At 50.8% G+C, this 23,793-nt stretch overlaps 1 protein-coding gene across 7 annotated transcripts in view; it reads left to right on the forward strand.

The window, feature by feature from the left end:
* The first annotated feature begins 266 nt into the window (after positions 1-266).
* Positions 267-23,793, forward strand: part of NCMAP (non-compact myelin associated protein) — a 41,794-nt gene continuing 18,267 nt past the window's right edge. For 2 of the 7 annotated variants that reach the window (XM_059376658.1, XM_059376667.1), the window contains exons 1-2: positions 271-323; positions 10,053-10,117. The gene's annotated coding sequence lies outside the window, so the exon portion shown is untranslated. Of the gene's footprint in view, positions 324-10,052; positions 10,118-11,743; positions 11,767-14,816; positions 14,922-23,793 lie in introns of those variants that run through there. The other 5 variants (XM_059376663.1, XM_059376661.1, XM_059376659.1 and 2 more) reach the window with 5 other exon arrangements.

Below are 23,793 nucleotides of genomic sequence, written 5' to 3' on the forward strand. Positions count from 1 at the left end.
CTGGCATAGGTGGCCTGCGGGACGGAGCGTCCCCGTGGTGCCCCACCTGGGATTCCAAAAAGGACCCAGGTCCGGGAGAGGCGCGAGGACACCACGGGGAGGCGCCGCCACTCCAGTGTCCCGACCCTGCCCCCCCCCCCCCCCGGGGCGGTCCCCAAGGCCCCGGGACCGAGGGGCGAGCTCGGCCTCTCCCCAGGATCACCTGCGCCGGGTGGGGCGGGGCCGGGGGCGGGATCCCCGGCGGGTAGAGCCTGGGCCGCCGCGGTGGCGCCGGCGGGAGGGCGAGCGGGCGGCGGCGCAGGGCGGGCGGCTGGCCCGGGCAGGTAAGAGGTCGCGGGACTCCGGGACGCCCGGGGCTGCAGGGAGCGCGGGCGGCTCGGCATGGGCGCTGCTGCTCGAGGTCCACCTGCCGGCCGCGCTTGGTGCAGGAGAGCCCGGGCGTGGGGTATGAGGGCTCCCCGAGTTGCTCCACTTTCGTGGGAGGAAGGGCCTGCGGTGGGCACGCGAGGGCAGCGATCGGAGTCGGTGGGAGGAAAGTTGATCATCTCGCGCGGGCACTCTGGGCACGCGTAAGGTGCCCAGAGTGCCGAACACGCTCAGCCAAGCGCGGAGAAGCGCCCCGAGAACTAACCTGCCTTTGGGGGGTTGATATTCCGGGTATCCAGTAGGCAGGTCATACCCTTGTCCCGCCCCCCTTCCCCACCAAGCCTCGGTCTGAGAGCTTGAGACTCAGCAAGGAGGTAGAAGGGACTTGAAACCATTCAGGACCTGTGTTTGCTTCATCTGTGAAATGGGCGTCTTGATGGGTGGGCCTCATGGGGCGACCTCTTCGGGAGGAAGATCAGTGATTCTGTGAGATGAAAAGCCACACCAGGGGGAGGAACCCAAGGGCTGGGTCAGATCAGCAAATTGAGTAGACACGTTGGAGCAGCTGCTCCAGAGGAAAGACGTAGGGACAGCTACTATTCTGTGGTGTGGGTCCCTGATGGGACAAGGAGATGGGTGAGTTAAATACTAGGTCTCCTTTAGAGGGACCAAGGAAGTCCTCTAGTCTGGGAGGAGGATCTGGAAAGCTTCTTGGAGGAGATGGGATTGAGTGGAGCTGGGGGAAAAAAGCTCTGTGCTTAAGGAAGGGTGGTTTGGCATCAATCAACCTAGGCATTGGAATCTTGCCTTGCCCCTCAGCCTGTGGCTAACTTAACCTTTATTCCTCTATGGCCCCGTTTGATGTATTCCCTAAAAGAAGCAGTTTCTCTGAAAGGTTAAGTCAGATAATCCATATAAAGTACTTAGTACAGAGTCTGTATGTAGTAGGCGCTCAACAAACACAAACTATTAATTTCCACTAGACTCTAGCTCCTTGGGGACAGGGACAATGTCTGTTTGGTTCGCCATTAAATTCCCAGCACCAACCAGTATGGTGCCTGGCATATAGTAGGTCTCACTACATAGTTGTTGAATGAATGAACAAGTACTCAACAAATAAGTGAATTTAGAGATGGCTAGATGCTAACAGATGGATGTAGCTGACGATGGTGCAGGTGGATGAGACAGTGTGAACGTAAGCCCAAAGTAACAGATCAGGGTACCTCTGTCGTCTGGGGCAGAAGGCTAACAGGAGCATATCCAGAGCATAGAGGTAAGGAAGGGCACTCAGACTCCTGAGATCCTGAATCCCAACAGCCATACAGGGGTGGGGAAGGAGCTGGAAGTACAGGTAGGTCAGATAGCCTTTGCACATCCTGTAAGTGTCCATCTCAAAGTTACATGGCTAAGGGGAGGACGGGGTGCTGGGTACCTGACGGGAGTGGACTATGACAAGAGAAGAGAGCCCCGGGCCCCCTTTGTGGGGGTGAGGCATTCCTCACCTTGTCCCCCCACGTCTCCATGCAGGGTCATGGTGAGGTGGCCAAAAGGGGCAGCATGGTGCCGCCAAGGGAGCCAGCCCCTGGGTGTGTGTGATGAGCCAGGCAGAGAATGAGCCAGGTCAGAGGAAGGTGCTCCACATTTTGAGGAATCTGCTGTAATGGTTTTATATCACCAGCAAATCCTCATGGGGGGCTCCCGCACTCCCGATCACACTATGGACTGTGGCCACTCCAGCCTCAGGCCACGAGCGAGCTGTGTGTTTGGGGGTAGAACCATCCTCTAAGCAAAGTGAGGGACCTTTCTCTTTTCTGAAGTCCCAGAAAGGCAGTGCGTGTTGGGTTTCTCTGTCCCCGGGGTGACCAGGAAGGTGTGAGGAGCAAAGACGTAAGGTGAAGGTGAGGGTTGGGGGAACGTATCCACGGAAGACAGGAGGCCTCGCCCTCAAAAAAGTCAGGCTCAAACTGTCTCCTCATGGCACTTCCCATAGTTGCTCATAATCGTTGGTTTAATTTGCCATTTGCCCTGGATCCGTCAGTGCCCTAGAGACCCTCGCGGCTCTGAAGAGCGTCCCCGCTGATCCCCGTCCTACTGCTCCTGGTGCACAGGGTCATAGGCTGTAAGGGCTACAGGGACCCTGGGCAGTAAGAGAGGGCACTCGCCATTGAAAGGTGCAGAATCAGGGACGCCTGGGTGGCTAGGTTGGTTAAGCGGCTGCTTTCGGCTCAGGTCATGATCCCAGCGTCCTGGGATCGAGTCCCACATCGGGCTCCTTGCTCAGCAGGGAGCCTGCTTCTCCCTCTGCCTCTGCCTGCCATTCTGTCTGCCTGTGCTTGCTCGCTCTCCCTCTCTCTCTCTCTAACAAATAAATAAATAAAATTTAAAAAGAAAAAAAAGGTGCAGAATCAGGGGTAAGATGTGCTCAGCCATGGAGCGTTGTGGGGCAGGGGAGGACCCCAAGTCTCCTGTTGCATGTGCTGTCTCGCTACAGAGGGCCCTGAAACTCTCTGGGAATTGACGATGCTGCCACACTTGCCTTCGTTTTCGGATCTTCCAATAAAATGGGATGAAAAGTTAGAAAAAAAGAAAGGTAAAGTGGATTTTAAGTGGCTCAGTGAAACCTTTTAGTTAAAAAAGACAGAAAGTCACGTATGTTCACTTTGTCTTTTTAAAGATACATATTGATCTTAAAGAGAAATCATTAGAATAGGGACCTCTCTATCCTAGGCTGAACTCTTGCTGTCAGGAGCGCCTGTGTCCAGATGCATACTCTGCAGGCCTCCCCAGAAAGGCCCCCAGAGGCCGCCTGGAGGCAGTGGCATGTTTACTTGTCCTGGACAGCCACCAGGCCCCACGCCTATCACCTTCCCCACCTGCATCTAGTCAGCTGATGCAGTTGTCAGTCGTGGACATCTTGGCTTCTGGCATCCAGCTCTTTGCTTTGGGATCCGGCAGGAGGGATCCCTCTTTGTTTTCTCTTGAACAAATGCCTTATCAGAATTCTAGATCCTAGGCAGCCAGGAGGAGGCAGGAAGAAAGGAAGGGGGGAAAGCGATCAGCTGTGGATTCCTGAGCAGGGCTGGGGTGTAGGTAAAGCTGGGGGATGTGGCCCTGGGGCTGGAACTTGTGTGGTTTGAACCTCCCTAGGGGTGGTGGCTGCAGTTTGGCCTAAGGAAGGAAAAGAGGGTGTGCCAGTCTCTAAGACAGAGCGGTCTGGTCTTCTGCCAGCGGGAAGGCTGGCTGCGGGGCCTCCTGTCTGGGCTGGCTGCCCCTGAGCTGTGGGGGCCCTCGGCGGGGCTGCTGGGTCCTGTGGTAGCCGCTGGGGCCCTCGAGGAGGTGGAGCAGATGATGGTAGAGACCTGGCATCTCAAGGTCAGTGCTGACACCAGAGGCCAGTGTGCCCTGCCCCAGGGTGGCCTCGGGCAGAAGTCAGCAGCAAGCCTAGGCCAGGAGCAGGGACTTGGGCCTCTGCTTTGGACTTGTGAGATCTTGTTCAAGCCACGACACCTCTCTGGGCCTCCGTTTCGTAATATATTAGAGAGGGTACTAGCTACAGAAGCCACAGCAGTCATTTAATAGGTATTAGTTCCCCTTCCCCTTGAGAGAAGCTTGTGTCTTGGGAACTGTTGAGCCAACCTCTCGGGCAAACAGCATCAGAATTTTTTAATTCCTCTGCAAATCACACTTGATTCACTCATTCCGCTTGGGGCTAACACCTGCCCCTGGCCTGCGCTGGGGATTCAGACTTTGCTCTCTTTGCTGCTGGGTGCAAAGAGAGTTTGCAGGCCCCCAGCACGGCACCGTGGGCTGGCTCCGAAGATTCCATCTATGGTGGCCCCTGCAGTTGGCATGGAGGGAGTCAAAGTATCACTCCTCTTTGCCAAGTGCTTGCTGGTGTGTACACACGCTGCTAAACGCTCCACATGCCTCGCGGCCTGTAACACCCACAGGATCCCAGGAAGCCAGCAGTCGTGTCCCCTAGTTCTGTGCCAAGGCTCAGAGACAGAAGTCACTCACTGGTTGTCACAGACACAACCAAGGATGCATTCAGACTTTCCTGGGCCTGAGGCAACTTTGCCTTCAAGGGCCCCTTACTTCATAAAAAAAATATTAAAAAGTTATATTTCTGGCTGCATTGGTATATTAAAGCATTTTGTTTGGGGAGCCTGGCTGGCTCAGTCGATTGAGCACCTGACTCACGTTCACGATCCGGTCTTGATCTCAGGGTCACCAGACTGAGCCCTTCGTGGGGAGCCACGCCCAGCACGGGCATCTGCTTGACATTCTCCCTCTCCCTCTGCCCCTTCCCCACTTGTGCTCGCGCTCTCTTTCTCGAATAAATAATTCTTCTTTTTTTTTTTTATGATTTTCTTCAACCTTAAAGTTTCTTTTCTGATTTGGAAAAAAATGAAAACATTTTCGTAGGCTCTGGGCATTTTGTCCCTTGTGCCCGATGGCAACATGGGCCCGGGAGCTGGCAGGGCTGGGATTCCAGCAGAAGCCCGCTGCTGTGGGAGTCCTAGTCTCCTCACTGCACTGCTGTTAGCAGCTTAAAAACAAAGAAAGAGGGGCGCCTGGGTGGCTCAGTGGGTTGGGCCTCTGCCTTTGGCTCAGGTCATGATCCCAGGGTCCTGGAATCGAGCCCCGCATCGGGCTCTCTGCTCAGCAGGGAGCCTGCTTCCTCCTCTCTCTCTGCCTGCCTCTCTGCCTACTTGTGATCTCCGTCTGTCAAATAAATAAATAAAATCTTAAAAAAAAAAAAAAAAAGAAAAGAAAGAAAGAAAAAAGGTTATCTGAAATCTTAGCACCTAGAGCGGCATTAATAGTTCTCTGTGGAAAAGTTCGGAACTTGATTTGTTTATCTTCCCACTCTCTGCCTTGCTGTTTTTTGACCTAAACATTTGAAGGGTCAAGATCACTGGATCCAGGGCACCTGGGTGGCTCAGTGGGTTAAAGCCTCTGCCTTCGGCTCAGGTCATGAACCCAGGGTCCTGGGATCGAGCCCCACATCGGGCTCTCTGCTCAGTGGGGAGCCTGCTTCCCTCTCTCTCTCTGCCTGCTGTCCTGCCTACTTGTGATCTCTATCTGTCAAATAAATAAATAAAATCTAAAAAAAAAAAAAATCACTGGATCCTCTTTCTTCAAAGCTCTAGATGCTCCACATGGGCCATCTCTCTAATCACAGACCCTAAGGAGAACTTGTTTGCCCAGAAGACAAAGAGGATCCATTTATTTTTTTTTTAGAAATAGTTTCAGGTTCCTACCTGGTCCCCTGTATCAGTATCCTAGGCAATAATAATAATGATTATTATTACTAATAATTAAATAATAAATTATTATTGTTATTATTATTAACACATTTGCATCCTCTGAGGGTTTGGGGTTGGACACTGTGCCACTCCTTTGGCATACACTGTCAGTATGAATAGATAGTGTGATCATTTCCATTTTGCAGATGAAGACACTGAGGCTTAGGAAGACTGTGAGAGTCACCCAAGTGGCAGTGCCAGGATTGGGCCTGGGGTCGGCTAGCTGATTGTCAGAGCCTAACCTCCATGAAGGCAGGGACCATTTCCCATCATCCCCCCATCATCTGGCACAATGGCTTGGTAGGTATGAGCCTTCAAAGCAGAATGAATGAATGTTTGGCTGATCCCAGAGCCTGACGTCTTAAAAAAATCTCCTCTGTCCTGCTCTTTAAGGAAGCTTACTGGCTTCCAGTCCTGCCCCAGCAGCAAAAATTGGCTGCTGCACCCCAAGGTAGTCTGGGACAGCTCAGAGCTAGAGTGAGGAATTGGACAGGTGGAGGCCCAGGCATTCCCTGTCCCATCCACACCCCACCTACCCCCCCCCCACCCCCAGCCTGTGGAGTCCCACTTGGAGAGTCCACCCCCTACCCAGGCTGCTGCCCATCTAGGAACTCGAAGGTGCAGCCTGATAGTCACAGACAGAGTGCCAGCCAGAAGGGGGTGGCCAAGGGTGTCTGTATGGCTCTCCATCTTTTTCCTGTCTGGTTATGCCTTTGGCACCTCCCCAGGGTACAGTACAGTACCAGAGAGATAGCTGGTATCCCCAGAGGAACTTGAACCCACCTGACACTGTAATTAGACACCTAAGAAATATAGCTACTGGGGCGCCTGGGTAGTCCAGTCGGTTGAGCATCTCCCTTCAGCTCAAGTCACGATCCCAGGGTCCAGGGGTAGAGCCCCGAGTCCGGCTTCCCGCTCAGCTGAGAATCTGCTTCTCCCTCTCCCTCCCCTCCTCCAAGATCGTGCATGCTCTCGCTCGCTCTCTCTCACTCAAATGAGTGAATAAATCTTTAACAGAATATTTATCAGTTTATTTGAAACAGAAAATTTCCATCACTTCTGAATATAGAAACAAAACAATGTCAATTGCCGTCGACAGAAGATAACCAAAGAAGCAGATCGGTGTCATTAAATTCTAGCTAGACAGTTACCCCGTGTCTGAGCCCAAGGCTGGCCCTCTCTTGGTTGAAGAGATGAGCGAGGATGCCGCTAACACTGGAGCCAGATTCCAAGTTCCAAGATCGCTCAGGGACAGCCAGTCAGCTTCCAGATCCTGATCGCACAGTCCTGGCCACTGTGTTCTTAAATTTGACAGTTTGGAGCAGCTTCGGGATTCTCCCGCTTTCCTGATTTTGGCAGGTGCCATCCACAGCTCCCCAGTCTGGCCAGTTCTGCAGCGTTGTGGAATTCTCCAGCCTTTCTAGTACGATGTATAAACCAGGTGTATAAACCCCTTCATACCTCAACTGCCAAATACTGTTTCCATAGCTTGCCTGAAATGCCTGTTTCCCTTAGTTCTTGCAATCTCCTGGATTTCTTTTATTGTCTAAGTATTTCCTCCAAGAGGATCTTCAGTGTGGGCCTGTGTCTTCCACCTTCTGCAGCTTTATTTGCTTCAGAATATTTTTATTATGGGACCTCTTGTTGGAATGACATCTTGGCTGGCTTTAAGATGCTGGATTGAAAGGGTCTTCTTTTCAATTCTTAATTACATTATGACTTCTTTTGTTACCCAGGGGTGGCAGTCTGCTTCTTGTTCCTTTGTAAGGGATGTTACTATGTTACTTCTCTCTCTCCCTGCTCTTCCTCTCTGTCTTTGTGGATTTTTTCCTTATTTCTACTGCTGGCTAGTCTAGGAGCCCCTTCAGTCTGAGTCCATCCGTGTTTGTTTAATTCTGGAACATTTAATCTCCAATGATTCATTCCTTGTTTCCTCTCCCCAGCTCTCCAGTTGTATTTTCCTTTCCTTTTGGGATCCCTACTTTCCATCCCTCTCAGCTTTTCGTTCCCCTTTTTTTTTTAAGATTTTATTTATTTATTTGATAGAGAGAGATTACAAAGTAGGCGGAGAGTCTGGCAAAGGCCCAGGGTTGGGGGGTGGGGGGAGGGGGGAGGTTCCCCACTGAGCAGAGAGCCTGAGGAGGGACTTGATTCCAGGACCCTGGGATCATAACCTGAGCCCAAGGCAGAGGCTCTAACCCACTGAGCCACGCAGGCGCCCCACCTCTTGGCTCTTCTTTTTCCTTTGTTACCTCTTTATCTTTTCCTGCTTTGGGGGAACAGTCCTAATCCGACTTTGCACTAAACTAGTGAATTCTTCACGTGTATGCATCTTGATATTTACACATCTGTTGTTCCCTTTATTTTAAATGTTCTGTTTTTCATAGCTCATGTTTTGACTTTGTTCTCACCTATGACTTCTTGTTCCTGCATTGTTTTACACTTGTTCGCTTTTATCTCCTTAGTATGATTTACCGTGTTTTACTTTAAACTCTTGGTCCCCCTGGTTCAGTAATTTCACTTCAGATAGAATGTAGCTTGGTTTATTGCCTATCTTTTATAGTAGCTGCATTTCTTTTTTTTTTTTTTTAAGATTTTATTTATTTCAGAGAGTGAGTGGGAGAATGAGCAGACTCTGTGCTGAGCATGAAGCCCGATGCAGGGCTGGATATCATGAGAGAGAGAGAGAGAGAGAAGGATCAGGGGGAGGGGCAGAGAGAGAGGGAGAAGCAGACTCCCCACTGAGTAGAGAGCCCAATGGGAGGCTCAATTCTAGGACCCTGGGATCATGATGGGAGCCAAAGGCAGATGCTTAACTGCCTGAGCCACCCAGGTGCCCTATTTTTTTAGGTACTTCATTTTTTTAAAAGATTTATTTATTTGAGAGAGAGAGAGAGAGAGAGAGAGAAGTGAGAATGGGAGATAGTCTTGAGCAGACTCCGTGCTGAGCATGAAGCCCGATGCAGGGCTGGATATCATGACTCGGAGATCACGACCTGAGCTGAAACCAAGAGTTGAGGCCTACCCAACTGGGCAACCCAGGTGCCTAAACTGATAAATATTTTAAAGGAAAAGTGGGTCCAGGAATCTCAGTACAAAGTCATCATGATTGGTGCAAACAGTTATTAAAAGTGATCAGAGGGGCACCTGGTTGGCCCAGTCCTTACGCATCTGCCTTCAGCTCATGTCATGATCCCAGAGTTCTGGGATCAAACTCCGCATCGGGCTCCCTGCTCAGCGGGAAGCCTGCTTCTCCCTTTCCCGCTTCCCCTGCTTGTGTTCCCCCTCTCCCTGTGTCTCTCTCTGTCAAATAAAAAAATACAATCTTAAAAAAAAAAAGTGATCTGAGGTGGCCGAGGTTACCTGGGGAGGAGGGGACAGTTAGGCCTCACGATCGAGGCAGGTTTAGCTTGGTAAAGGTGGGAACACAGTCTTGGAGTCATGGGCTGTTTCTGTGTTGCTGGGGACCCGACCACTCAGATCCTTAGGCGTTTCTAACAACCATTTATTATTTTTTGTTCATCGCTCTTTAGGTGGACCAGGTTCAGCTGGGAGGTTCTCCCTTGGGGTCTCACCTGGTTTCAGTGACATATTCAGACACCTGAAGATGCAGCTGGCATCTGTCCTTGGGTGTCCAAGGTGGCTCACTCCCATGGCCGCCCACTGACACTGGTTGACAGCTGGAGCTGTCCACTAGAGCATCTACTTATGGCCTCCCCACAGGCTTGGGGCTTCTGAGGGCATGGCAGCTGGGTTCTAAGAGGGAACTTTCCAGGAGCAAGCACCCAGGAAGCAGAAGCTGCCACTTAAGGGCTGTCCCCCAAATTCTGGTGAACCTAGCAGTCCAGGGCTCACCTAGATTCAAGGCAGTGAAGAAGTAGACCCTGCCTCTTGGTGGGCGGAGTGACAGGGACACACCGCTGAGAATCACATGGGGGATGGAAGATTCTGTGCAGCCAGCTTCCCAGGAAGGGAAGCACTGGTGAGTTTGGGAGAAAGGAATTAGCTCCCTTTGCCTGGGATGGAAAGAAGGGAGGAGACAGGTATTGGTGAAGAAGACTGAGGAAAGTTCACAGAAGATATTGATTGCCAAGACCAAGTCAGGGAGAGATACCTAGCAGAAAACTAGGTCTTAGCGTCTCCATACTTAGAATTACTTTTGCAACAAGTGAGTCCCCAAGGAAGAGGCTGGTGGCTTCTGTCCCTTCACCATAGCATATCCCTACCCCACTGCCCCCAATCCACTGAACGGTTGGACAGTTACTGTATGCTGGGTGTGTGCCCAGGCCAGGGACCACGCAAGTAAGTCTACAATTCAGAAACCCCTGGAATACCCTAGAAATTCCAGAATTTCTTCCTTCCTTCTGATGCTGACAGGCCAGGTCTGGGGACCCGAAGGAGGTTGCACAGGACCAAGAGAGAGGGTCCTTGACTTCACAAAGGTAAGAAATAAAACACGAGCCAGTAGGAGGTGAAAACAGAGTTTCTGGAAGATGTAGAGAGAGCAGTTATAGACGGACTGTCTGGGAGACTCAGGAAAGGAAGGAGGGGGTCTCGTCTTTGTTCGGGGTCTGGGGGTTTTCACTGAGGACAGTGGTCTGGTGTATGTGTCCTGTCAGGCATCTGGGAACCTATTAGAACAAAGACAAGGGCCCAGGGGTTAACTCCTAGGAGACAGAGGGTCTTGGCATCCAGATGTCTTCCAGCACCAGTGGTCTGGGATACGGACAATAGCTTTTGTCTCCATCATTCTCACTTGGTCCTTCCTTAGGTGTTGTCTCTTCTAGAATAATCCTTAACTCCTTGTCCCTTACAAGGAGGAAGTATGCTATTTGCATTACAAAATGTGTAAAGGGAGGTGGGATGCCGGTCCTAGCCAGAAAAGAAGCAGGAAGAGGAGTGAAAGCAGATTTTTAGGGAGTCCTTCAGTTTCCCCATCTCTGTGCCGTGGCTTCCAGATCCCCTCTTGGACTCTTCATGGCCCCCAAATCTTTTGTGAGGCCAAGCATCCTAGGTTTTTTACTAGTGAAATCAGGTCCAAGTGAAAGCAGCGGAGGAAGAGCGTGGAGGTGAGCAGGGACTCCGATCACCATTTCTGGGGCTCAGGGAGCCAGAGTCTGGAGAGTTCAGTGCACATTCAGAGCTGACCCATCCTTGGCATTTGCATAGGCACCTCTCTTCCATGAAGCCTCCCACTCATTCATTGATTCAGTCAGGTGTGCAGCGTTGGTGGTATAGTGGTGAGCATAGCTGCCTTCCATTGATTCAGTCAGGTGTCTTCTTCCATGGCGGGCCCCCTCCCCAAGGGCTGAGTGTGGGCAGTATGGCTCCAAGGCAGGCTTTGTGCCCCAGGGAGCGCCTAGAATAGAAGAGAACAGAGATCTGTCCACCATTTACACTTCAGTGTTCTGAGTGCTCTAACCCAGGTCTCTATGAGAGGCCTTGAAGATTCTCAGAAGAGACCAACCTGCTTGAGATCAATGGGGAGGCTTTGGGCTGGTCTCGGAGGACAAGGAAGCCAGTATCTCTGGTGCCCACTCTTCAGGCTCTCTGCTAGGGTTTGTGCACTGCTAAGTGACTTTTGTAGGCAGAACCCTTCCACAGGCCTGGCTTAATCAGCGAGGCTAAGTGATTGGCATTTACTAGAAGCAATTCTCATCCTCTAACATCCATGTCCTCTGAGGCAGAGCTGGGGACCCGGGAGCAACGGTCTCCTGACTCCCAGCCCAGAGCTCGCTCCTCACCCACCTTCCTCCGTGGCTGTGGGGGCAGGCTGTGGTGTTTGCTCAGAACCTGAGCCCGGGGGCAGAGAGCAAAGAAATATTTATTTATGTCACGGCCAACCCTGCCTCCTGGAGGCCCCTAAGGGGTAGCTCACAGAGAGCTTCAGTTATATAATCCCCAGTTGACACAGCAGGAAGGAGAAGGAACTACATTATAATTATTCCTTTTTTTCTCAGCACTGGACACATTCTGAAGCTGGATAGCTTGACCTTTTCCTCTCTGCTTCTTCCTTCCTCATCTTACTGACCTGGGATCTCCAGGGATCTTGGTGGTTCTAGACCATTCGTTGGTTTTGGCCTCGGTTCTGGTGAGACTGGAGGTTTGGGGGAATCTTCTGGAAGGTGGGGGGTGGGGAGAGAAGGGAATATATTCAAGGGCTGCTTCCTGCCACACACTACACCAGAGGCTTTATACTCATGATCGATCTCTCTTTTTAATTAATTAATTAATTTATTTATTTTTTTTTTTAAGATTTTATTTATTTATTTGTAAGAGAGAGAGAGAGTGAGAGCGAGCACAGGCAGACAGAGTGGAAGGCAGAGTCAGAGGGAGAAGCAGGCTCCCTGCGGAGCAAGGAGCCTGATGTGGGACTCGATCCCAGGACGCTGGGATCATGACCTGAGCCGAAGGCAGCTGCTCAACCAACTGAGCCACCCAGGCGTCCCGATCTCTCTTTTTAATTTAAATTTTAATTAATATACAGTGCAATATTGATTTCTGGAGTAGAATTCAGGGTTTTCATCACTTAACATCCAATACCAATGCACATCACAAATGCTTTCTTTAATACCCATCCCCCATTGAGCCGTTCCCCCACCCACCTCCCTCCATCAACCCTCAGTTTGTTCTGTCTCTGTTAAGAGTCTCTTACAGCTTATTTCCCTGTCTCCTTTTTTTTTCTTTTCTCCCTTCCCCATATGTTCATTTGTCTTCTTTCTTAATTTCCCCATAGGTGTGAGATCATAGGGTACTTGTCTTTCTCTGACTTATTTCACTTAGCATAATACCCTCTAGCCTCATCCACGTCATTGCAAATGGCAAGATTTCATTTTTTTCTGATGGCTGAGTAATATTCCATCTCTCACACACGCACACACATACACCATATCTTCTTTATCCATTCATAAGTCGATGGACATCTGGGCTCTCTACCCAAACAGCAACCCTAGAGGGAGGTTCTGTTTATTACCTGGATTTTACAGAAAGGAATGGAGGTACAGAGAGGTTAAGTAACTTTCCCAAGGGCACCCAGCAGAGCCAGGTCAGCCTGGCTTTGGTGCTTCTAGTTTTCAGATGCCTCACTCTGATCTGTAATAGGGATTCTTGAGAGAGCAGGGCTGCTGGCTTCTCCCTGTGGAGCAAGTTCCTCTGCCGCCGAGTGCTCAGGCCTTCCCTAGACTCAGCTCCACTGCGCCGGCCCATCCCCTCACCAAATCGTACACTTCCCTTCCTGAATGTGCTCATCCCCACCCCTGCCCGACCCCCATCTCCCCTCCTGCTGTTCCTCCCAGCTAGAATGTCACTCCTCCCTTCTTCACCTTACAAAATCCCGGTAAAATACAATAACAACAAGAATAATGAAGCTCGTTCATTGAGCAGGAGCACAGAAGTGTGGTGGTTGACAGCAGGAACTTGGGGTGTTTTGCCTGGGCTCCACCCAGTCCCACCACTTTTGTTGGCTGTGTGATCTCAGGCAAGTTACTTAACCCTTCTGGACCTCAGTTTCTTCATGGGTAAGACAGAGATGACGATACCCACCTCAGTAGGGTTATGGGATGAAAGGAGTTACAAAAATAAAAACTACACGGGGCGCCTGGGTGGCTTCAGTCGGTTAAGCGTCTGCCTTCAGCTCCGGTCCTGATCCCAGAGTCCTGGGATCGAGCCCCATATCAGGCTCCCTGCTCAGCGGGGGAAATCTGCTGCTGCTTCTGACCCTCCCCCCACCCCCTCTTTCTCTCTCTGTCTCAAATAAATAAAATCTTTAAGAAAATTAAAATTAAAAAGTATACAAATAAAAACTTGCAAAGTTTTTAGAAAACTGCTTGGCTCATAAGAACTACTCATTATATGCTTATTCTTTTTTTTTTTTTTTTTTAAAGATTTTATTTATTTATTTGACAGAGAGAAATCACAAGTAGTCGGAGAGGCAGGCAGAGATAGAGAGAGAAGCAGGCTCCCTGCTGAGCAGAGAGCCCGATGTGGGACTCGATCCCAGGACCCTGAGATCATGACCCGAGCCGAAGGCAGCGGCCCAACCCACTGAGCCACCCAGGCGCCCCCTTATATGCTTATTCTTAACATCAAACCCTCAAAGCGTGGGGCAGACTCTAAGTCAGATTGCCTGGGTTCACATCCCGTCTCGATCGGTCACCTTGGCCAATTTATTTACCCTCCATGGGTCTCGGTTTCCATATCGAACAAATTTATTTTTTTTTTAATTTTATTTATTTATTTGACAGAGAGAAATCACAAGTAGATGGAGAGGCAGGCAGAGAGAGAGAGAGGGAGGGAAGCAGGCTCCCTGCTGAGCAGAGAGCCCGATGTGGGACTCGATCCCAGGACCCTGAGATCATGACCTGAGCCGAAGGCAGCGGCTTAACCCACTGAGCCACCCAGGCGCCCCATATCGAACAAATTTAAAGGCTAATATGCTTTCCACTTCAGGTGGATGAGATAGGCCAGTAAACATAAAGGACTTAGTAGGGAGCCTGGCACTTAGATCCAGCATCAGCTATTACTGTATTCCTGGGATTCAGACCCAGGTCACTCTGCCCTTCCCACCCAAGAATTTAGTGACCCCATGATGCCACTCAGACTCCACCCCCCACAGCCTGCCCTCCCCACCTCCAACACCCACCTCTCACCCTCTCTCTGAGCTACACAGGCACTCACTCCCCATCTTGTGTCTTTGTGTCTCATCTGCATCACCGTGGCAGCCACATGTGGCGGGAAAGCATGAGCCACGTGATGTGCACATGACCCTGGCTCAGGATGCAGCCTTTCAGGCGCAATTACTGAACCCCCTGGGGCTCATTCACTTAGCCAGTTTATTTCATTCAGCAACTGGGTGTTCATTCCTGCAATGTTCCAAACAGTTTTCAAAGCCCTAGAGATTCAAAAGGTAAATAAAAATGGACACAGCCCCTGGACTTGTAGACCTCAGTTTCGTACAGGACACAACCATCTGTCAAAGGGAAGATGCTTACTGACCTATGGGGAGACAGGGACACGGAGATGTGAGAGTGCACAGCACAGGGATTTAAAGTGATTCTTTCTTTCTTTCTTTCTTTCTTTTTTTTTTAAGCGATACTTGGGGTAAAGTATCAGACATGTCAGTAGGGCTCAGCCCATGCAAAGGCCCTGTGGCAGGGATGGGAAGGACTAACAGGGCTGAGCTCAGATGAAGAGGAGACTGGAGTGGTCTACAGGATCAGATACTGCACGGAAGACTTGTTGACTGTTGTAAGTTCTAGTTTGGAGTAGATTTGAAATTTTTAGCAGTTGCTGTGGCTCATCACAAAGGATTGTGGGGGCCCAGGGCAGAGGGAGGCTGGGCCTGTTGGGAAGTTATGGCAGCATCCACAGAAGAAAACACAAGCCTGGGCCTGAGCAGGGAGGGGGATGAGGAGGGAGACAAGAAAGAAAATTTGTAAGGAATGACGATAAATTTGAAAGACTTGAGCGATGAAGGTGTTGGATGGGTGACAAGTTTAGATTTCTGGCTTTGGAAGCTTCAGGGGTTGCTGGTATCATTCCCTGTGATAGGGAACCCCAGATGAGACCAGCTTCTGTGACTGAGAGACTACCTAGGCCCTTGTGAAGCCGGTTGCCTCACCAGGGAAAGCTGCCAAGTCATCACAATGACGACAATAGCTAATTGAGTCACTTGACGGTGACTGTAAGCAGCTAATCGAGGGCAGAATTTGAACCCTGTTTGCCCAGTGCCAGAGCCTCTGTGGTAGCACCGCCCACATGCCATTATCTTCGCCTCTCAGTGCCTCCCAGGTGCCAAGAACGGTGCCAGCCGGGCCCTGGGCTGTCAGCTCTGCATGAAAAAGACAAGCGCCCTGTTCTCACAGAGCTTGGGTCTGGGGAGGTGGGTGGGTTCACAAACAAGACAGTCTGAGCCAGCAAAGAGCATTAAAGAGGGTAAGTGAGACAACTCCTGAGGGTAGGGGAAAGGGAAAAAGCTTGGACAGACTGGTGATGTTTAAACTGACACAAGAACATAATTGCCTAATCACATCATAGTTTAGGGTCGTAGGGGCAGGAGGGACAAGCTTCATGAAGTAGCAGTTTGGGGTTTTTTGGGGGAAAACATTGGACATACGTTCTGATGAAGTATAAGTAGGAGTTCACCAGGCAGACAGGATCTGGAAGTCACCCCAGAGAGAAGCACAGGTAGGAGTAGAGGCAAGTAACATTATTGGGTGTGTGTGTGTGTGTGTGTGCATGTGTGTGTGTGTGTGTGCGCGTGCGCACGCACATGCACAACACCTGGGGCTTAGCATTCCGGAAGTCGGTAAGCTCCATGTAGGATAGCCAGAGTTCAAATCCCAGTGCTCGATTAGCTAATGCCATCATTGTCAAGGGACTCAGTTAACTATTGTCATCATGGAAGTGTAGTCCACAAGCTCCATGTGGGCTCAGATGCTGGGCCTGTATTGTTTCCTTTTTGTCTCCACCGCCCAGCACCATCTCCGACAAACACGATGACTGAATATATATACCAGATGAATGAATGAGTGAACACGTGATTGAGTTAGCAGTGGTAGGAGAGGCAGCAAAGAGAGTAGGACAAAGTGCGAATCAGTGTTGGCCAATGTAATGTTAGGTGTGCCACTGGTGTCATTTTAAATGTTCTAGGAGCTGCATTTTAAAAGAAAAAGAGGGGCGCCTGGGTGGCTCAGTGGGTTAAGCCTCTGCCTTCAGCTCAGGTCATGATCTTAGGGTCCTGGGATGGAGCCCTGCATCGGGCTCTCTGCTCAGCAGGGAACCTACTTCCCCTTCTCTCTCTGCCTGCCTCTCTGCCTACTTGTGATCTCTGTCTGTCAAATAAATAAATAAAATCTTTAAAAAAAAGAGGTGCCTAGGTGGCTCAGTAGGTTAAACGTCAGACTCTTAGTTTCGACTCAGGCCATGATCTCAGGGTCATGGGATCGAGCCCTGCATCAGGCTCTGCGCTGGGTATGGAGCCTGCTTAAGATTCTCTCTCTCTCTCTCTCTTGTCCTCTCTAAAAGAAAATTTTTTAAAAAGTAAAAAGAAACAAGGTAAGTAAACTTTGAGAATACATTTTATTGAACCCAGCATATCCCAAATATTCTCAAGGAGGTAATCAGTGTTACAACATTGCTAACAAGGTATTTTCCATTCTGTTATTTTGTGCTCGGTCTTCGAGATCCCAGGCGTGTTTTACAGGCACAACACATCTCAGGGCACAGCCGCCACATTCCCGGGACTCCACAGGCACAGGGACCTGTGGCTCCCACATTGGAAAGCACACGTCTGAATCGTGTCGGTCGGTGAGAAACCTGCTAGGGAGTCAGGACTTGATTCCTCCAGGCTGATGAGAGGCCACTGGGCGGCCAGACAGAGGAGAGCAAGGGCAGGTTTGTCACTCCTGAGGTCTCTCAGGTGACTGTGTCCTTGATGGCTTGTGAGAGCAGAGAGGCCCCTTCCATCTGCTGCACTGCAGGTAGGGAGTCACATTTGGGGTGAAGGGGGGGAGGGTCTCACTCCACCTGTCTGTGGGGTGACTGGGGTAGAGATGGGATGCTCTCCCCAACTATGAGTCACCCCCTTGGTGAACTCTAGAGCCTGAGACCCCTGCCCTGCACCCCTCTTTCCCGAGGCCATCCATGGCCCCTGAACCGGGAAGGCTTTGGCTGAGCATGGCATGTGCTGTAATTCGTGGGTAAACAGACGAGGCTCTGGGCAGCTGGGCAAGGAAATGAAGCACCTCCGCGTGTTTAGCTACAGCCCCACCTAGCCCCGCTCCCTTGGGGCCGCCTGGGGACACACGGGCCCACGGAGGCCCACACTCACACTCACTGCCTGGCCTGTGCTGCTCAGCGCCCCCAGGAGTATGTGGGGGGGCTCCCATGCGGGGTGGGGGGGCTCCTAGCTCACCCTTCCCCGCTTCCTACTCGTTTTCCTACTTCCTTGGACTTCAGACTCACACTGCCTTGCACTTTGCGCACACCCTACATGTCTCTTCCACGTTCCCTCTGACTCGGGGGGTGGGAGTGCTGGATGCTGGGAGGCTCCTGGGTGCTGGGAGGTCCCACCCCTGCTTTGGTAGCTCTGTGACTTTGGGTGGGTTACTGGGCCTCTCTGAGCCCCAGTTTCCTTGAGTGTAAGGCAGCAAGTGTGCAATGATGATTAATTGAGGTTGTGCACACAAAGCTGAAACACAATGCTGGGCACAGGGTAGGAGCCCAACAGAGGCGTCCTGCCTGCCTGCTAAGTGTCCATGGTCCCCCAGCCCGGCTCCCTGGGAGCCAAGCCCAACTCACAACACCCGGGGCCCTGGATTCTCCCAGGCTATCAGCCTCAGGACAGGGCTCACCCAGCACTGAAGCTGGGGGGGGGGGTCCGGCAGAAACAGGGCCCCCTGAGCTCAGCTCTGCAGGTGTGAGGTTCTAGGACTCTTCAGTTGCATGGCTGATTCTTCAGTGATGACACTGGGGGCCCCCAGGACATTGAGGTGGCACCCGGGCCAGGTCAGCCCTGAGAGAACCCAGAAGCAGGACCAGGGCCAGTTTCCCCACTAGGCCCAGCAGTCACAAAACTTAAAAAACTCTTAAGCCCCCCCCCCCAAGATTTTAACTTCTTTGGAAATCAGGGGAGAAGAAAACCAATTTTTAGAGAGGAAGAAAATGTTTTCCATTTTTTCCTCACATCACCTCATATTTCTTCACATTTTTTCCTCACAACTTTTTTCACATCGGGAAGAAAAATAAAATATTTAAAGCCCATGAGAATTTATTCTGGGGGGAGCACAGAAGTCGTGATGCAGCCCTGACCAGTTCTTCATTCACTCAGATGCTTTTGTTGGCCAGGGCACTTTCTGTCAGTTCTTTTTTTTTTTTTTTTAAAGACTTTATTGGGGCACCTGGGTGGCTCAGTGGTTTAAGCCTCTGCCTTCAGCTCAGGTCATGATCTCAGGGTCCTGGGATCGAGCCCCATATCGGGCTCTCTGCTCAGTGGGGAGCCTGCTTCCCCCTCTCTCTCTGCCTGCCTCTCTGCCTACTTGTGATCTCTCTCTATCAAATAAATAAATAAAAATCTTTAAAAAAAAAAAAAATAAAGACTTTATTTATTTATTTGACAGAGAGAGAGAGAGAGATCACAAGTAGGCAGAGAGAGAGGAAGGGAAGCAGGCTCTCTGCTCAGCAGGGGCTCATGTGGGGCTCAATCCCAGGACCCCAGGACCATGACCTGAGCCAAAGGCAGAGGCTTTAACCCACTGAGCCACCCAGGCGCCCCTTTCTGTCAGTTCTTGTTCAAGCCTTACAGTCTGATCCACTGCACACATATCTTGGCTCCCTCTGATGGGGAAAACGAGACTCATGGGAGGTAAATCAGTGGCCCGCGACGGGGTTGAGAGGTGACCAAGGTGGGATTTGAGCTGGGGTCCCTCTGAGTCCAAATGCCTTCCTTTATCACAACACACTATTTGCAAATTCCTCATTTTATTTAATCTGGTCCTCACGGCAGTGAGGGTGGCACAGTCATTCCCATTTTAAAGCTGAGGGAACTGAGGCCTGGATTAGAGGAGGAAGTCTCTTGCTCTCGGTGGCTTGCCTAGTCGGTAAGGGTGTCGGGGACTAGCCCTCTCCTCCTAAACGCTCCCTGCAAGCAGAGAGCCCCCTGCAAGCACCCTCACCTGCCCACCCCCGACATGTGGACAAGGTGGGGCCTGGCGCTGCCACCTTAGAGGGTGGGGAGCAAAGAGAGGCAGCGGGCCAAAGACCAGAGGGAAGGTTTAAAAGAAACCATGGGTTCCCCCAGACAAATGCCCCTCTGTAGCTCTAGGCCTGTTGTGACTGGCGAGGGGCCAGCTCTCACCGCGGCAGCTTAAACGGCTGGGGTGGTTTCCCCACCTCCTGTCCTCTCGGCAGGCCAGTGCCTGCCAGGCCCGGGCTTGGGCAGGAAAGGGCAGGGGTGTTCCCTCTGGAATGGAGGGTGTGGGAGGCCAGCAAGATTTGGGAAGGGCGAGGGGCCATGTCCTGAACCAAATTTGCGGCTGGGCATGTCACAAGATGGAAGGCGCATGAGACGGAGGTCACTGGGTCCCCGCTGTGTGTTTTGCAGGACAACATACCAAAGTCCAGACAGAACAAAGGACTTGCCCAAGGTCACGCAGCAAGGACGTAGCGGAGATACTCCTAACTTCCAGCCCAGGGTGCTTACTTCCTGCACAGGCCTCCCTGTCTGTGTTGAATAGCTAAGATGGCGAGCTCCGCAGATCAGGCAAGAAGGTCACACGTTAAAATTACAGAGAAAGGACTAGGTTTCTTCGAATTCCATGTACAAGAGCAGATACCCCAGACAGCATCTACATCCTAAACACGTTCATTACAAACACTTTGAGGTCAGCCAAGTGCTTGGAAAAGGCAGAGGGAGAGACAGAATCAAAAGTGAGACCATTGGAAGGTTGGTTTTAGGGACGAATGCAATTTACGGGAGTCTCTAAGAGGACAGTGGTCTTGGTTCTTAAAGGCAATGATGAGCCCCCCCCAAAGCACTGGGAGGTGGGGTACTTGGTTCCCGCAGGTTGCTGGTTCCCATTTGGGTTTGGTGTTTGCCCTGCTCTCTCACCCCCAATTCCCCCCCAGAAGTTTACAGTTGCCAGGTCCATGGGGTTCCAAACTCAGTTTCATCTATTTGTTTGCGCTCTGATGGACGACAGTTGGTAGCAGCTCAGAAACCCCAGTCTGTGCCTTCTAGAAACGTCATGCCACGCAGCAGGTGGCACCTGAGCTGAGGGCAGTGTGAGAGCCAGGTGGGGTCTCCCCGATGGCCCACCAGCTCACTTCCTCTAGGTTTGGTTTGGTTCTTTCTTTTGTTGTCATTGATCTTGTTTTAGATCAATCAACGAGGAGTTCTCGAAACCGTACCAAATTAACTATCAATGAAACAACATCTCTCCATACCCCCTGGGTGCCTCGCTGGCCCTCAGTTTCCCTCTGGGTAAGGAGAAAGGGCTGTGGACTCTGTAGTTTTCCGACTGACTCCCACGGAGTCCTGTGACCGCAAGGAGTTGCCTCCCAGGACCACCACCACAGGGGACGGTGAATGAGAAATTGGGTGGTTCAGAGGGAGGTATTTGGTTCCATAAGGCTTTGGGGAAGCTTCCTTTTCTATCATAAATTCATTCCCCAGACTTTTCCAGAGAACAGTAGATCTTTCAGTTTGGACCAACACATCAGAATATCTGCCAGTTTCCCTTTTTCTGGCCTCTGTTGTCCCCTGAGTCAGACTGTGACCCGCCCCGCCCGGGCTCCCCCTGAGGCCCTGGATCCCCTGTCCTTCCACGCCTCGTTCGTTCCTCTGCTTTAGTGGGGCCTGTCCTCCAGGAGCTTCCCCGGGGAAAGGTGCCTGGGTGGGAGGGATTTTTTTTTTTCTTTTGGAGCTTCGCATGCCAGAAAACGTCCTTCTACCTTTCCACTCAATGTTTAGTTTGGCTTACTGTACACTTCTGGCTGGAAATTATTTTCCCTCAGAACTTTGGAGAGTTGTCTCAGAGCTCCTAGTGCTGCTGATAAATTCTCCTCTCATCTGATTGTGGGTCTTTTTATTTGCATTTGACCCTATTCAAACAAACAAACAAACCTAGGGAGGTGTATGAGATACTTTCTTTACGCTCAACGTTCTGAAAAGACATGATGATGAGCCCTACTGTGGGTCGTCCTTACTGTTCTGGGGACTCAGAGAGTCCTTTCATTCTGGAAGCTCCTGGTCTACATTTCTGGGAAATTTTCCGGGATTCTTTGATAATGTCCTCTCTTCGATTTTCTCTTTTTTAATCATTTCTGGAATTCTTATTAAGAGGATGTGGGACCTCCAGGAGCAATCTGTTCTGACCTACTTTTATCTTTTTCGTTTCATTTTCTGAGAGATTTTCTCATCTTCCAACCCTTCTATTAAAGTTTCTGTTTGGCCAGGCTTTTCTTATTTATTTCTTGGCACCCTTTCTTGTTTTCAGAATATTCTTTTCTTACAGCACCCTGATTTGCTTTATAGATGCGGGGTCTTACCTCTCTGAGAACAAGGACATTTTCTTCTGCCTTTAGTTCCGTCTGTTTGTTTTAAATGCCTCCAGCTGTTCATTTGTTTTGTTTGCTGTCTGTTCATTTGTTCGAGGCCCTTGGTCTATTGGCCCTTGGTTATCTTTTTGTTTAAGAGTAAGGCACTACAGGGGTACCTGCGCGGCTCAGTGGGTTAAAGCCTCTGCCTCCGGCTCAGGTCCTGGGATCGAGCCCAAATTCGGCTTCCTGCTCAGTGGGGAGCCTGCCTCCCTTTCTCTTTCTCTGCCTGCCTCTCTGCCTACTTGTGATTTCTGTCAAATAAATAAATAAATAAATATTTTAAATTATTGAAAAAAAAAAGAGTAAGGCACTACAAAGCTCATTTATTTATTTTTTTTGAAAGATTTTATTTATTTGAGAGAGAGAGTGAGAGCCTGTGCATGAGTTGGTGGGGGGCAGTGGGCAGAGAGAGGGAGATGCAGGCTTCCTGCTGAGCAGGGAGCTGGATGCAGGGCTCAATCCCAGGACCCCAAGATCATCACCTGAGCCAAAGGCAGACACCTAACCGACTGAGCCATCCAGTTGCCCCTAAAAAGCTTATTTAAAAAAAAATTTTCCTGAGGTGCTCTGGTTAGGGGGTGGGGGGCTTGTCAACTAGTAACCTCATTGGCTGATTGGTGAGAACCTGGTCCTTTTGATGAAGTTCTAGAACCTAGGTGAGGTTTGGTGGGCTGAGGTCCGGAGCCGATGACCAAGAAAGAATTCTTGAGACATCTTTGGTGCAAAATGGTGGTTTATTAAAGCACGGGACAGGACCCGTGGGCAGGAAGAGCTGCTGCCCCGGGTTGTGAGGGATGGCAGGTTATGTACCCTGCTGTTGGGGGAAGGGGAGGGGAAGGGAGGTGTCAGTGGAGTTTCATATGCTGAAGAGGGCCTACAAGGGGCCAGGATGTTCCAGGCCTGCCGGAGGCCTTGCCCTTGCTGCTGGATCAATGTTGTCTTTAGACCAGCCATTAACATTAAGATCTTTGGGAGACTTTTTGGTGGGGTCTCACAATCCTGCTATCAATCGTCTTTGTTAGTGAGATTTAGAACATTTGTAAGCCAAGGGAGACTCCTGTCTAGCAGGATTGTGAGCTCTGCAAGTTAACTATTTGCTTATTGTTCATGGCAGTCAGGGCTGCCTGAGGGATGCTACACTTACGGAGGGGAAAGGGTGAAGAGGGGGTGCAAGGCGCCAGCTTTTGCTTTGTCCTCAGCCAGCCTCCTGCTCCCCCATCACTTTCATGGAGGCTCCTGTAACTTCCATCAGTGTCTAGTCTGTTCTCTTTGGCTGGTCAGTCTCCCCAGCCCCTCTCTAATTTCCTGCTTAGAGGTTAAGCCTGGCTGCCTCAGTTCAGGCCCAAGGGTCTCAGGGGACAGGGTGAGCCCCTCACTGCATGATTTAGACTTTCCCTCAGCCCCATTCCCAGCCAGGAATGAACCCCCACCAGTGCTAGGTTTCTTTCAGGGATCGGAGTCCTGAAGTCAGCTGTGCCCTGAATCACTTGGGGATCTTGTACGAGGCTGATTCAGGTCCAGATTCTTGTCTAGTGTTCCTGACGTGGCCTGAGAGTCTGCATTGCTAACAAGATGCTCAGAGCTGCTGATGCTGCTGACCCAAGGGCCACATTTTGGACAGCCAGGGTCTAGAGCAGTGCTGGACGCATTCTAGAACTGCACTCACCAATAGAGGGCCACAAGGCATGGGAAATAGTCAGCACTTGAAATGTGGCTGGTGGGAGTAAGGCACTAAAATGTATTGTTTTATTTTAACTTACTTTTCCCTTAAATGTAGGCGGCCATGTGTGGCTGTGATGTTGGACAGTGCAAGTCTAACTCCTGATTCACTCTCTGTAGAGACGGATTTACCCGATCGTGCAGGACGAGGAGGCCTGTGGCCAGGAGGACGAGGTCAGGGGCTGGCTGGGCTGGAGCTGAGCTGCTCCTCTTAAAGACTTGTGTCTTCCTTTTTTCAGCCCCACATGGCACCTGACTTTGGGGAGCACCTGTTGCCCCCCGTTCATGAGCTTTCCTGAGC

Source organism: Mustela nigripes, chromosome 14 (assembly GCF_022355385.1).
Source record: "Mustela nigripes isolate SB6536 chromosome 14, MUSNIG.SB6536, whole genome shotgun sequence".
In the NCBI taxonomy this organism is placed as follows: Eukaryota; Metazoa; Chordata; class Mammalia; order Carnivora; family Mustelidae; genus Mustela; species Mustela nigripes.